The 15,778-nt window shown below is 38.2% G+C and overlaps 1 pseudogene; it reads right to left on the reverse strand.

Annotated features, from left to right (window-relative positions):
• Positions 1 to 2,621: 2,621 nt before the first annotated feature.
• LOC139007844 (small nucleolar RNA SNORA66) lies at positions 2,622 to 2,721 on the reverse strand (annotated as a pseudogene).
• Between the last annotated feature and the right edge of the window lie 13,057 nt (positions 2,722 to 15,778).

The following is a 15,778-nucleotide window of genomic DNA, read 5'->3' on the forward strand; positions in this document are numbered from 1 at the left end:
AAGTGTGAGGTGATACCTTACTGTAGTTTTGATTTTCATTTCCCTAATTGTTATTAAAAGAGAATTTAACAAAAATGTCTTGTGAAGTTTTTTTGTTTCTTTGTTTGTTTGTTTTTACTAGGTATAATTTTGTGATTCAAGATATCAAGACAGTGATCAGAATCTGGGAATGTGATGCAGTAGCTGCCATCACCTAAGAGGTTAGTTTCTGGAATATTACTCATGCAGATATTCCTAACTCTACTTAGAGAATTTACTTATTAAGTCCAGGTACTCAATACAATGCAGAGTAATTTTCTCAATTATTTCATGACCGATTCCAAAGTCTATTGTTTCCTGTACTTCCTCAATCCTAGTAATACATGTTTGTCCCTATTAAATGAAGTCTCATAATGCATTTCTGGGTCCTGGTATAATTAAAGTATATAAATGCCCATCATACAAGCTATTGTATTCTAAAGCAAACAAAAATTAGATGAGAAAGAGAGAAGTATGGACTGGCATTTCAGTGTTACAATAAGTGTTACAATAGTGGTAGAGATATGTAACTACATAGTCCGTGTTTAAAATATTCCCAGAAGATTTTATTCTCTATTCATCTTTATCAAAAGACATTATTCTGGTAGATCTCCATACTATCACTTCACAAAACATTACATTTTTGCTCAACTTTTACCAAATCACCAACTTTTGTTTGTATCCACAAGGGGAATCTTCTGGCATTCCTGGTTTCCAATTTGAAAACTCAGTATGTAATTTGCATTTTTATTGTGGATACCCTATAGCTTACATTTACCTGGAAAAATCCTTTGGGTTATTTTTTGCTGCTAGAAGGACTTCTGTGAGTTGCATTGACTGGCAGCGATTTTCCACAGCAAACACCTGCATGGGAATTTACCTGCCTTTGGGAAGTAATACACTTTTAAGCAGAATCTCTAGGGGTAAGTGTGAGCATTTCCAAACTGTTGTAATCAAAGGCGAAAGAGACTTTTTAAAAATGTAACACCTACTATATTTTTATTTGTTTATTCATGTGGGGACTGTGGATTATGTGGTAAAATGCAAGTAATAAAGTTGCAAATAAGCAATAATATACAGGATAATAATTTTGAAAAATGTTTAGAAAATATTAATATAAATTAAGCCTTAGAAAAATGCATATTATGGGCAATTTTGTATCTTTCAATAATATGTATATTGCTGGATTTTTACACATTCACAATTTTTAATTACCACTGGAAACTAGAAAAAACAATACAGATTATAAAAGGACTTTAATAACACTACTATCATAGCTTGAGGTAAAACATTTCAAAGACATCAAATACATTATAATAAAATAAGTCATTTTTTGAGTTTAGAAAGAAAGTTATTTTAAGGTAGAAAAATAAGCTTTATAGATTTTAAACAGATGAAATATAGCCTTTATTATATTCTGATTAAATTTCTTCTAATTTTGAAACAATGAAAGAATATCACCAAATATATTGAGTTCATTTGTCATAAGAATAAAAATACCACTAATTTTAATATGCTTGGCATAAACTTAATCTACATGCAGTAAACTCAGCTCTTTCCGCTAAATACAATAGACCAGAACAAACATCATATAACTCTAGTAAGTTAAAAAAAAATGCGTATGGGACCTTCAATGTTGAAAAAAACTATCCTCCAACATAATTTATTCCAGGGATATCTTCATTCTTTAGATTGATTATACTACCATCTAATCTGTAGCTTTTTTTTTTTTAATTGAGGTTATTGTGGTGACATTGGTTAACAAAAGCATATAGGTTTCAAGTATGCAACTCAACAAAACATTATCTGCATATTGCATTGTGGGCCATTCAACCAAAGTAAGGTCTCTTTCCACCCCGGTTTCCGCCCCTCCCCCTCCCTTTGCCCTCTTCCACTTCCCCCACCCTTTTCCCTCTGGCTATCACCATACTGTTGTCTGTGTCTAAAATTATTTTTTATTTTTTTGGCTTCATCCCTTCACCTCTTCCATCCAGCCTTCCAAATGCCCTCCCACCTGATAGCTGTTAGTCTGTTCATTGTATTGATGCTAATGGTTCTATTTTATTTGTTAAATTATTATTTTTTCATTAGATTCCACATATAAGTGTGATCATATGGTATTTGCTTTTCTCTGACTGGCTTATTTCAATTAGCATAATGTTCTCCAGGTCCATCCATGCTATTGCAAAAGGTAAGGTTCCCTCCTTTTTTATGGCTGAGAAGTATTCTGTTGTGTAGATGTACCACAGATTTTCTATCCACTCGTCTATTGATGGGCACTAGGGCTGTTTCCCTGTTTCCAGATCTTGGTTATTATAAATAATGCTGCAATGAACATAAGGGCGCATATATTCTTCTGAATTAGTGTTTTAGGTTTCTTCAGATATATTCCCAGAAGTGGCATTGCTGGTTCAAAAGGCAGTTCCATTTTCAGTGTTTTGAGGAAACACCATACTGCTTTCCACAGTGGCTGCCCCAATCTGCATTCCCACCAACAGTGCATTAGGGTTCTCTTTTCTCCATTCTGGCAGGTGTGAGGTGATATATCATCGTGGTTTTATTTATTATTTATTTATTTATTTATTTATTTATTTATTTATTTACACTGTACTAGGATAGAATGAACCACCTCAGTAGCTTCTGAGGCTAATACATTTCTATCACCACAATTACTTTAGCAATCATTGTGGTTTTAATTTGCACCTCTCTGATTATTAGTCATGTTGAGAATTGTTTTATATATCTATTGGTCATCTGTATGTCCTCTTCGGAGAAGTATCTATTCAAGTCCTTTGCCCATTACCCATTGCCCATTTTAAATTGGGTTATCTTCCTGCTGTTGAGTTGTATAAGTTTTTTATATATTTTGGAAGTTAAAACCTTATCTGATATATCATTGGCAAATATGTTCTCCCACTCAATGAGTTCTCTTTTCATTTTGTTGATAATGTCTTTTGTTGTGCAAAAGCTTTTTTGTTTGATGCAGTCCCCATTGGTTTATTTTTTCTTATTTCCCTTGCCTGAAAATTGGCAAAAATATTGTTAAGAGGAATATCTGAGATTTTACTGCTTATGTTCTTCTAGGATTTTTATGGTTTCACAACTTCCACTTAGTCTTTAATCCATTTTGTATATATTCTTGTGTATGGTGTAAGTTGGTGGTATAGTTTCATTTTTTTGCACATATCTGTCTAATTTTCTCTACACCATTTATTGCATAGACTGTCTTTACCCTGTTGTATGTTCTTGCCGCCTTTGTCAAATATTAATTGATCATAAAGGTGTAGATTTATTTCTGGGCTCTCTATTCTGTTCCATTGATCTGTATGACTATTCTTATGCCAGTACCAGGCTGTTTTGATTACTAGGGCCTTGTAGTATAGTTTGATATCAGAAATTGTGATACCACCAACTTTGCTCTTCTTTCTCAAGATTGCTGAGACTATTTGTGTTGTTGTTCCATCTAAATTTTGGGGACATTTGTTCTAGATTTTTGAGATATGACATTGATATTTTAATAGGAATTGCATTAAATCTATAGATTGCTTTGGGGAGTATAGATATTTTAATGATGTTAATTCTCCCTATTTATGAACACAGTATATGCTTCCACTTATTTGTATCTTCCTTAAGTTTTTTCTTCAGCATCCTGTAATTTTTTTCTTTCTTTCTTTCTTTTTTTTTGGTACATAATCACCGCCTTTATTTCACATGAACTCCTTTGTTGTATTTCACAGAAAGTTACTGCAACACAGAGGATGCTCTGTTGGTAGCTTTGGAAATGTCCCTTGGGTCTCCAGCCTGCGGCGTCTCTTGCTCCTCTTTATTCAGTTACGTTCTGGGGATCATCACACATGTTAAATTTTGGCTAGGAAGAGTGAGTCTGGCTCAATACTTTCATTTGCCAAAAAGAAATGATGCGGAGTGGCTGATGGGAAGTCCCACAGCAGCTACCCTGGGGACCATGATACGTTATGCTGTTACTTTTCTTTTTTTTTTTAAATTAAATCTTTATTGTTCAGATTACATTTGTTCCTCTCCCCCCGCCCCATAACTCCCTTCCTTCCATTTCTCGCCCCACCCTCTGCCCTCACTCCCTACCCACTGTCCTCATCCATAGGTGCACGATTTTTGTCCAGTCTCTTTCCGCATCTCCCACTCCCCTTTCCGCCCCAAGAATAGTCAGTCCCTTCCTTTTCTATGTCCCTGATTCATTATAATCACCAGTTCATTCTGTACATCAGATTATTTATTCACTTGATTCTTAGGTTCACTTGTTGATAGATGCATGTTTGTTGTTCATAATTTGTATCTTTACCTTTTTCTTCTTCTTCCTCTTCTTAAAGGATACCTTTCAGCATTTCATATAATACTGGTTTAGTGATGATGAACTCCTTTAGCTTTTCCTTATCTGTGAAGCTCTTTATCTGACCTTCAATTCTGAATGATAGCTTTGCTGGATAAAGTAATCTTGGTTGTAGGTTCTTGGTATTCAGCACTTTGAATATTTCTTGCCACTCTCTTCTGGCCTGCAACGTTTCTGTTGAGAAATCAGCTGACAGTCGTATGGGTACTCCCTTGTAGGTAATTGACTTTCTTTCTCTTGCTGCTTTTAAGATTCTCTCTTTGTCTTTTGCTCTTGGCATTTTAATTATGATGTGTCTTGGTGTGTTCCTCTTTGGATTCCTTTTGTTTGGGGTTCTCTGCGCTTCTTGGACCTGTAAGACTATTTCTTTTACCAGGTGGGGGAAGTTTTCTGCCATTATTTCTTCAAATAGGTTTTCAATATCTTGCTGTCTCTCATCTTCTGGCACCCCTATAATTCTGATATTAGTGCACTTGAAGCTGTCCCAGAGGCTCCTTACACTATCTTCGTATTTTAGGATTCTTTTTTCATTTTGCTTTTCCGGTTGGGTGTTTTTTGCTTCTTCGCATTTCAAATCTTTGACTTGATTCTTGCGCTCCTCTGGTCTGCTGTTGGGTGTCTGTATAATATTCTTTATTTCAGTCAGTGAATGCTTAATTTCTAGTTGGTTCTTTATCACAACATAGAGGGTCTCATTAGTTTTCTTGAGGCTCTCATCAAGTTTATCGGCAGTTTCTAGCAAATTATTGAAAGCCCTCAAAAGTGCATTTTTTAGCTCTATATCCTCCATTTCTGTCATGTTTTTTTTGTCTCCGCATTTTTTATGCTTTCTTGGTGCACCCCCTAGTAGTCTTTGTGTGCAGTCTTGTTCTAGTTAAGCCTTGATTGTTGTAGTTAATACTAGAGGGATTTGACCACCAGGCTCACACCTGCTGCCAGTGACTGGCACCGATCCTGATCACTCAGCGCCATCAGCGGGTGTGAGCGGCGGCTGCAAGCCCTGATTTCCCCAAGAGGTTCTCCACCTCCCCCTGCTCCTGATGGGTAATCAGAGGCAGCGGCCACTGCTCACACCCATTGCTGGCACCAGCCCCAATCACTCCGCGCCATCAGTGGGTGGGAGCGGTGGTGGCGGGAATGGGGCTGCTGGCAGACAGGGGGCTGGGGGCTGCAGTGGGAGGGGCTGGGTGGGGGTGCAGAGGATGGGCTGAGACCCTCCCCTGTGCCTACCACAGCCTCGTGGCCCACAGCTCCTTTCAAGGTGCAGGAATTCATGCACTGAGCCCCTAGTATAACTATATACTCTTGGTTTATACCCAGCAGCATATAATTTTTTTTTTTTACTTTTGTCTACCACTTAGAGTTCATTTTGCCTTTATTTTTAAACAATTTTTATAATTTATGCTTGGTCATACTTTCTTTGTTTTTCTCTTGGGTTTGTGCTGGTTCTTGGAACTGTAACTTCTATGGTTTCTCATTTTGAAATAATATCAGCCACTATCACTTCAGAGGGTTTTCTTCCTCATTATTTCTGCCCTGCTGGGATTTAAACTACATATTTGTTAGATGTTTCACTATATTTTGCATGCTCTCTGTGTTCTTTTCCATCTTTTGCCTCTTTTGTGCATTATCTGGATTTTTTTTTGAAATATATGCATTTCACCAATTAGCTCTTCAGCTGTGTCACATCTGCCTGTATCGTTTGTGTTTTCAGTCACATAATTTCCATTTGTTTTCATTATATAGTTTGCAGTTCTCTTTCATTTTTATGTATTGTGTCATTTCATTTCTTATATTAATCTAATTTTAGCTTGCATGACTGACATCTCCAATATTTGGAGCTCTTATGCATTTATTCTATTTTGGTTTTTTATTTTTTAAATTAATTATTATTTTCTAGTGTATTCTGCTTTAATAATAATAGAATTCCAGACAATGTGAAAGTAAAATTCAAAATTCTGTGAAGTTCTAAATGATGTTAATTTTCCCAAGTGACTTTACTTTTACTGGAAGGCAGCTATCAGAAATGCAGATTTTAAAACATAGCCTCAGGTATAAATATAATTTATGTTGGGAGGGTCTATTTTTAAATCTCTCTATTACTTGTAGGATATGGCTCTTATGGTCCAGTCCAAAAGTGTGGAGTGTTTACCAGAGCCTTCTAAATTACTGAGACAGCTAAAAGCGCTAATCACCATCTCATCCTCTCAGTCAATACATTTTCTTCTGGAATTGGCAATGGCCCTGAAGGAAAAGCATCCTTACATGCCAGGCAGAGTCAGTTCTTTTTGTCCAGCTTTTTGGTTTGTTCTTTGTGAGAACTTTGGCCTGAAAAAAATTACCTATCTATTGCCAAATACAGAATGACTTCAAATTTAATTTTACTTGTAACCTATCATCCAGATTGGTAACTGTATTGCATATTGGTTTAATAGCCTTAAAGTCTTTGTTTTTCATCTTATTATATACACTGAGGAAATTATTTGCAGCATGGAATTAATTAAAGGTCATTTAAGTAAAAATGACTTGTTTTACAATTTCATTTTAATTAAAAATTTTAAAAGATGGTTCATATTTCCATTTTAGTAGCTTTCCTTCTAAAGGCAGGACTTTAGAAAGAATTCCATTTTATTGCATTTTCTATTTATCATATAGAATTATTATCAAGATTGATTGTGATACATGTGCCCACAAAACTTGAAATGTGTTACTAACTCAAAATATGGCTACTATAAATAATTGTATAATGTTTATATCACTTTATAGTTTCTTTGAACATAAGGAAAATTATTTACCAAGGGCAGAAGTTTTGTTGTATTTTTAACTTCATTAATTGCTGTGCTAGAATACATAGTTATAACAAAATGAAGATAAATTAAACTTTATTTCAATGTGGATCATGTTTATCTAAGACACTCTAGGTAGATTGCTAGTTTTTTATGAAATAGAGAAAAACTAATAAAATTTAGAAGGAAACACTGTTAGCTATTATTGGGTTCTTTCTACATCATTTGACTGGATCTATAACACTGAAAGATCTTTGGCATCCATGGACAGTATACAGGATGCAACATGTGTCAGTTATCATTATTGAAGCCATCACATTTGTTATCAAATAAATATGTTGAACAGTGAAATATCTATATTCTGTTCGATGTGATAATAAAAATTTCTAGTGTTCAAGGAAAGGAAGAATTTCCCCCTGGCCAAGATAAAACATAACCACCGGAACTGGTTTACGTTCATTTCATAAATCAAAGACAATTCACTTCAGTGAATGCTTCTGGAAGTCAGCCAATAACCAACAGCAACAATCCATTATGCACACTTCTACACACAAAGGTCAACTGTTGCTAAACACTTCTGTTTCTGCGAGTCTGCCAATCCCTGAACTTCATTCATGCTTCTCCAAAACCCTACAGACAATCTGAGGGACTGTGTCTTACGAGCACAGCTTTCCTTTCATAAACAGGGAACACAATCTGTTTTATGTTTAGGATATTATAGCACCAACAATTGAGAGTTTCACCAGTGTTATATTTTGTTTTGCTTTGCTTTGAAGATCATCCCTTTACAGTTTTTTCTTTTCTTTCTTTTTTCTTTTTTTAGGGAATAAAAGGTGCCCACAGATCTCTTTGTGACCCAATAGTTCTTCAGATTTGCAACCAAATGAGTCTTTTCAACAATTCGAGCTCTTCTTTCATTCAGATTTTGCTTCTTAATTTATTTTGTTATCCTAGAACTTGTAAGCAAATGGGCCTTTGTATAAGTTAGATTACTAGATTGGAAAAGCATTACAATCATGTGACAACAATGTTTTTCCCAATGACAGGCCATATACAGGATGGTAATCCCATAAATTAAAATGGAGCTGAATTTCTTAGAAGAAATGGAAGGATATGTGTTTCAGAGGATATTTTTCTCAGCTAAAGCAATATCTGTGAGGTGTGGCAATAGAATCCTTCTCACTCACAACACTTCAATTTTGAGAGCACAAATTACATCCCCCGAATGTAAGCCAATGGACTGTTTCAGCACAGAGGAGTCTGCCCCACCTCCCCAGTGCCATACTCAGAGGGTGCTGCAGTCCTCCCAGATTTAGTGTGATGATCTCAGAGTACATGGCTGTAATTTCTTTGTAGAGGACCTAAGATTCTGTAGAAGGACACAGGTCCACAGGAGCTACCATAAGAAGTATTAAGTGCCACTGCCATGTTAGTGAGAGCTTTCTTTAGAAATGTGGAGCTGCCTTTCCTTAGAATTTGGGAATATTTTAAACTTGTAATGATGTAATATGTAGATGTTTTATTTCTTCCATCATTCAATGCCAGTGACAGCCCTTTGTGCCAGTTAAGGTTGATGGGACCAAAAATAAATTTCTTCAGTCAAACTATTGAGTCCTCAGTTCTATACTCTCTCCATATTAAACACCCTTTTTTTATGAATATCACAATGTTCCTAAATTTGACCACTATTCCAACATGCTGTAGCCAAAACCACATTGCCATGACAATGCCATAGGTTGCTTTGTCTTGCCACCTTGATTTTTTATTCCTACCTGTCCTCAGGCCACCTTTTACTCCCTCCTGACAGTCACTATTAGGGTGACCTACACATTACTCAGCTACTTTCTCCTTGATATTTCCAATCAATCTAGCCTACATCCTTGTTCATAAAGCAGCATTGCCAACTTCAGTGTTCTATTTCTGACCCTGTCAGATGGCAGCAGGTGAAGGGCTTGTAGGACAGTGATTATAAAGTCTACAGCAGTGTACAGCGATGTCCTAGGCCTGCACAATCACTCACCAGTTAGTGACTTACCCAAAGCAACTTCCAGTCCTGCAACCTCCATTCATTGTAAGCACTCTATACACCGTGTTTTATCTTTGATGCTATAGTTTTACTGTAGCTTTAAAAGGTTTAGATATACAAATGCGTTCCATTGTTTGAGTTGCTTATAGTAGTCAGTACAGTAAGTAATATGCTGTACAGCTTTGGAGCCTAGGAACCAAAGCCTATATGATATGGCCCGGTAGGCTGAACCATCAAGGAGTGTGCAAGTGCCCTCTGTGATATCCTCACAATGACAACCAATTTCAATTGTATCCCTGTCATTCAGGGATGCATAATTACATTTGTAAATGTTCTTACCATTATTATGTTTATTTTTCATTGGTTTCTTTATTTCTTTTTCTAAAAATAAATTTTTTGTTTTAGATGAGTTCTAGATTCATAGAAAAATAAAAAGTTAGTAAAGAGTTCCCATACACTCCACACTCCTTATTACTATGGCACATTTGGTACAATTAATTAAAATGTATTAATTAATATATCAATCTTAATTAACTCAATTATTCATCCAAATGTCTTTTGTTGTTTCCTAATATATTTTCTGTTCTAGGATCTCATCTAAGATACCTCATTATGTTTAGTCACCATGTATTCTTTCACTATTCTTGATTGTGATAGTTGATGCTTATTTTTTGTCTCATTGTACAAAATTTCATCTCATGTATTTAGCTTAACATTTAATTATTTTGTGTCTGTTTAGGTTAGTTTTTAAGGGTGTTTTCTATTAAAAAATGGATAAAAGCATAGATCAAATAAGTCTCAAATCAGCCTGCTCTCTCTGCCACTAAATTGATGGAAGGAATAAAAACTATGTATGCATTATATCATTAAACCTTGATTTGATGTAAACAAAATGGTCACTTTGCTTAGTATATTTTCTCAGATTAGAAATAGTTGAGACATCCTAGTTTTAGTTCTTGTCTCTGCTTAGTTGGGAAATAAAGACTCCTTTTGTAAGTTTACTTGTTAGAACTGTAGTGTCTTCCTTCCTGTGTGTCAAGGTTTAATCTACAAGAAGGCTGCAATCACCTCCTAGAGAGAGAGAAAAAAAAGTATTTTCTTATAAGTGACTTATTATTTTAAATATATTTTTTTATTGATTTCAGAGAGGAAGGGAGAGGGAGAGATAGAAACATTAATGATGAGATAGAATCATTGATTGTCTGCCTCCTGCATGCTCCCCACTGAGGATCAAGCTCACAACCCAGGCATGTGCTCTTGACCAGACTCAAACCTGGGACCCTTTAGTCCACAGGCTGACAATTCTATCCACTGAGCCAAGCCAGGTAGGGGAAAAAAAGCATTTTCTTAAACATGTTTTCAATAAAAGCTTAACTTATTTACATACTTTAATATAAAGGCACCATTTTACTAAAGATACATGAATTACAAGTATGGTGGCTTTTACCATGTTAAAAAATACCAATAAATAATAAAAAAAAACTCTAGAAAAGATGGGAAGTCAAATAAAAATAATCACTAGTTAACTTTCTTTGATTTTCTTCCTGAGGCCTCAAATTTAAAAATAGCCTCTCTTTAGTAATATCTTATTACTAAATGCTCTTTAGTAATATCTTATTTTAAAGACTCTCTAAATAAAGTCAAACAATAATTTACACTTAAAAAATTTAAACCTATATTTTTTAAACCATACCTTTCTCCATTTATTTTTCTTTCTGCCATCCACTTAACTCTCCCCTTTTTATACCTGACTCTTCTCCTGGTCTCTGCAAATGAGCTATTTTTCCATTAGTTTTATTCTAAAGAGAATAATCTTATTGCACATCTTCCATTAAGATTTCTGAACCAAGAGTTAGGTCTATACAAGTTGCATTTAAACCCTGATCTACAGCTAAGTCAAGGTCAATAATTACAGATTTTCTTAAACTTCAGGAACACAGGCAAAAATCTGATTTTGAATTAAAGATTTTTGTTAATGCATATTCAATCAAGTAGTTCACTTATTGTTAGTGCCTTAGAAGGAAATGTTGTTAAAAGCAGCAGAGGGCAAAAAGCCAGTATAAAATTTAAATAGCATAGCTGTTCATAATTCAAATAAAAATTATCTAAAAGTATAATATGTACTGTATTACGCTTTTTCAGAACCTTTCCATTAGAATTAGACTTGGTAGAGATTTCAAGTTGTAAATGAAATAAAGAAGAATTAATAAATGACTAAAATATGATTTCAGAAAAATTTCAAATATATTCTGAGTGAAACTCAACAACTAAAAGAAGAAGAAAATGAAGAAGAAGAAGAGGAAGAGGAAGAGGAACAAGAAGAAGAAGAAGAAGAAGAAGAAGAAGAAGAAGAAGAAGAAGAAGAAGAAGAAGAAGAAATAATAAACTTCTGCCCATTTTGGAAAGCATCTCTGACATTAAAGAGGTAATCATTAAGGAAAAAAAATAGAATGGGAAATTGATATTTTAAACATGTGGTTGAAAATTTATAAAGATCAGTGGAAACTAAATAAGCTGGAAATCATAACAAATTTGGTACTTAACAGATAAAATAATTGACCTCCAAAGAAACAGAATACAGAGAGGTCCTTTCCTATGTATAAATTGTGAAGTTATTAATAGGTATCCCTTATAATATGCAAGCAAAAGAGCACTAGAAGAACCACTATCCCATATTTGCTAAGAAACTAGAGGGTCACCATTAAAAATAAATTAAATCATGCTGCTTTAAGAAAAACTAATATTCCCTGATTTCTTGTCCTCTTAAAACTCCAAGCCTTGTTGTCCATATAGTAAATGAACAACAAAGTAGCTTTCTATATCTATCATCTGTCCCACTAGCATAGAGCACCAGATTCTTTTTAAAAAATGTTTTTATTTATTTTAGAGAGAGAAGAAGTAGAGGAAAAGAGAGAAGCATTAATCCACTGCTTCTGGGAGGCTCCCTACTGGGGATGGAGCTCATATCCCGGGTATGTGCGAACCAGCGACCATTACCTCTGGGTGCATGTGGTGACCCTCAACCAACTGAGCCACACCGGCCAGGGCGGAACACCAGATTCTTTATGGGACTAAAAGACCCAGTAGTGGAAAATTCTAACAATGGTTAATTCAGTTCCCAACTTCCAAAGCTTAACTGTTACACTGGAACCGATTTCATTGAATATTTCTCTATTTTTATGGTGCACTTTCAAAAAATAAAAATAAAATGGGTAGAAATCACCTCTGCAAATGGAAATATTGGATTAAATATACCCTATTTTCCCACCTGGCCAGTGTTCTTCAGTGGTGGAGCATCCACCCAGGAACCAAGATGTCACCTGTTTGACTCCTGGTCAGGGCACATGCCCTGGGTTGTGGGTTCAATCCCCAGTAGGGGGCACTCAGAAGGCAGCTGATCCATGATGTTCCTATCTCTCTGTCCCTCTCCCTTCCTCACTCTCTACAAATCAATAAAACCAAAGTAAATAAATAAATAAATATGCACTATTTTCCAGATGTAGATTATTCTACAAACATGATTAAATTACAACTGACCTGTGTATTAATATGCCCCCCACACATAATAATCATAATAATAATAATAATCTACACTAATAAAAGAGAAACATGGTAATTAGTGTACGACCGCTACCCTTTTCATTGGCTAATCAGTGAGTATATGCAAATTAACTGTCAGCCAAGATGGCGGCTGGCAGCCAGGCAGCTGGAAGTGAACATGAGGCTTGCTTGCTCCAGTGACTGCGGACTCCAACGTTCCCCGCCTGCACTGCCGGCCTCTGAGCTACAACTCTAAGCAACTATGTGCTATGTTGCTAATAAGAAGATAAACAAAACCCCAGAAACCAGCTTTCATTCAGCAGGGCTTTAGCAACATTGTATCGATGTTTTCAGCAGCGAGGCCTCAGAGCTAAAGCTGGCCCAGAATAAAAAAAAAAAAAAAAAAGAAAACAAGGAGCGGTTGGAAGCTTCAGTCACTCACTTTGGGAAAACAGCCCTCAGCCCCTCACCCAGACTGGCCAGGCACCCCAGTGGGGATCCCCACCCTGATCCAGGACACCCTTCAAGGCAAACCAGCCAGCCCCTACTCATGCACCAGGCCTCTATTCTATATAGTAAAAGGGTAATATGCCTCCCGGCACCGGGATCAGCGGAGCAGCGAGGCTCCCGGCACCGGGATCAGCGTGACAGGGGGCAGCGCCCAAACCCCCTGATTGCCCTGCGGCTCTGTGAGTGACAGGGGGTGGGGCCACAACCTCCCTATCTGCCCTGCTCTGTGCCTGATAGGGGGGAGCTCCCCAACCTCCTGATTGCCCTGCGGCTCTGTGTTTGACAGGGTGCAGCACACCAACCCCCTGATCGGCCCTGCTCTGTGTGTGACAGGGTAGAGCCATAACCTCTCCATCGGCCCTGCCCTGAGTGTGACAGTGGCAGTGCCCCAACCCCCTGATCGGCCCTGCTCTGTGGGTGATAGAGGGTGGAGCCCCAACCCCCCTCCACAGGCCTTGCTCTGTATGTGACAGGGTAGAGCCATAACCTCCCCATTGGCCCTGCCCTGAGTGTGACAGGGTGCAGCACCCCAACCCCCTGATCCGCCCTGCTCTGTGTGTGACAGGGGGCGGTGTCCCAACTCCCCTATTGGCCCTACTCTGTGAGTGACAGCAGGGAGCTCCTCAACCCCCTGATCGGCCCTGCTCTGTGCGTGACAGGGTACGGAGCCCGAACACCCCTGATGGGCCCTGCTCTGTGCATGACAGGGGGTGGCGCCACAACCTCCCCATCAACCCTGCCTTGAGTGTGACAGGGGGCGGTGCCCCAACCCCCCAATCGGCCCTACCCTGAGCGTGACTGAGGGTGGCATCGCAACCTCCCGATCCGCCCTGCTCTGTGCATGACGGGGCGGCGCCCCAACTCCCCAATCGGCCCTGCTCTGAGCCTGACCAGGGGCTGCACTTAGGAATTGGGCCTGCCCTCTGCCACCAGGGAGCAGGCCTAAGCCAGCAGGTCGTTATCTCCCGAGGGGTCCCAGACTACAAGAGGGCACAGGCCCGGCTGGGGGACCCCCCCCTCCCCCAGGTGCACAAATTTTTGTGCACTGGGCCTCTAGTAATAAATAATAATGAAAATTAGCAGGGGTCCTGAATCTGTGAGCAAGAGATTTCTTAGACATAGAAAAGTTGTAGAGCACAGCCCAGATTGTCATATTTAAACTATTTCTCAAATTTCCTCAAACTCCTCCTGTGGGGACCCTGTTGAGAGTGCACCAGCTGGTCAAAGCTGCCCTGAGCCTGAGAATCGTAATCAGGCCAAGATACCATGAGCGCGTGCAAGGACACAGGTTGCAAGGTGCACTGTGCCCTTCTGTAACCTAAATGACTGATGTCACTGTTGGCAGCTAGCTTTCTTTGTCTGTGGAGTAATAAACAGGTTACTGACAAAGAGGGTGTGAAGAAGTCTGCTAGATAGAGCAGCTGGGCAGAGCAGAAGAAGAGAGCTCAGAGGAGAGGCAGCAGGCACAGAAGATGTAGCTCCTATGTGTGCAGGAGAGGCTGGAGAGCTCAGAAGGAGCTAGAGCTGATACTGCTAGGATGTAAGGCTAAGAGCGCATGGAGAGCTCAGATATAGCCACCATGTTAACCAGCCAGTGTGCGGGGCAGGGGAGGCAGGCGGAGCTGCTTAGCCAGAGAGGCTGGAGAGCCTACTGAGGCTGAAGCGCTAAGCGAGAGCTCAGGTGCTATTGCTACGTCAAGGAAGGGGTCTAGGAGGCAGCCTGCAGCTGCTCAGACAATAACTGTGGGTACAGAGACTGATGCTGCTTTTGTGGGAAAAATATGTATTTACCTGCCGGTGTCCGGCTGCCCACCTGTATGAACTCTGTTGTAAAGAACTGTTTCGTCTGATGGCTATATGACCGCTGGCTTCTGCAATAAAGACGCATTCTTATATACCCACAACTTCTCACGGCTTCTCTGTCTGCCCCACCGTTAAGAATTGACCTCTTAAATCTGATCTTAGGCCAATTATAGCCAATTTAAGAGAAATAAAAAGATTAATAGTTCTTTTCATCAGGCCATGTAATTTACCTATTTTATTTCCTCAAAATCTAAAAATCAACCCTATAGATTTGTTCAAGATCTGTAATTAGCAACTGCTCCACAGCAGTATCTAACAATAAAACCAGTTTAGACAAACCTACAGACATTTTTGGTGTAATACATTTACACAGAACTTTCTGTGGTATCTCAGTTGCTAAAACACAGTCACAGTTACTGTTTCACCAAAATAGGTGCTAGAAATTCACCGTAGCTCTATCCTTCTCCCTTATATAGAACTGGTGTATCCACTGTTCAGAAATGAATTCCCTTGTCACAGACAGATACGTTGAATACTGTTGAATATGTTGAATACAGGTAGTATTTTTATTTGGGGAATCAGTAGGAACATATTCCTCTGTTTAAAAGTCACAGCACACACAGTGGCCAAGGAAAGCATTTCTTTTCTATTTGGAGCGTTACAAATTATCTTCCCAGTGATGGAGAACTCACTTTACTGTATAATTATTCATTAATTCTACAAGGTTTT

Source organism: Myotis yumanensis, unplaced genomic scaffold (genome assembly GCF_028538775.1).
Source record: "Myotis yumanensis isolate MYYU_CA2020_CCGP unplaced genomic scaffold, mMyoYum1.0.hap1 SCAF_3, whole genome shotgun sequence".
Lineage (NCBI taxonomy): Eukaryota > Metazoa > Chordata > Mammalia > Chiroptera > Vespertilionidae > Myotis > Myotis yumanensis.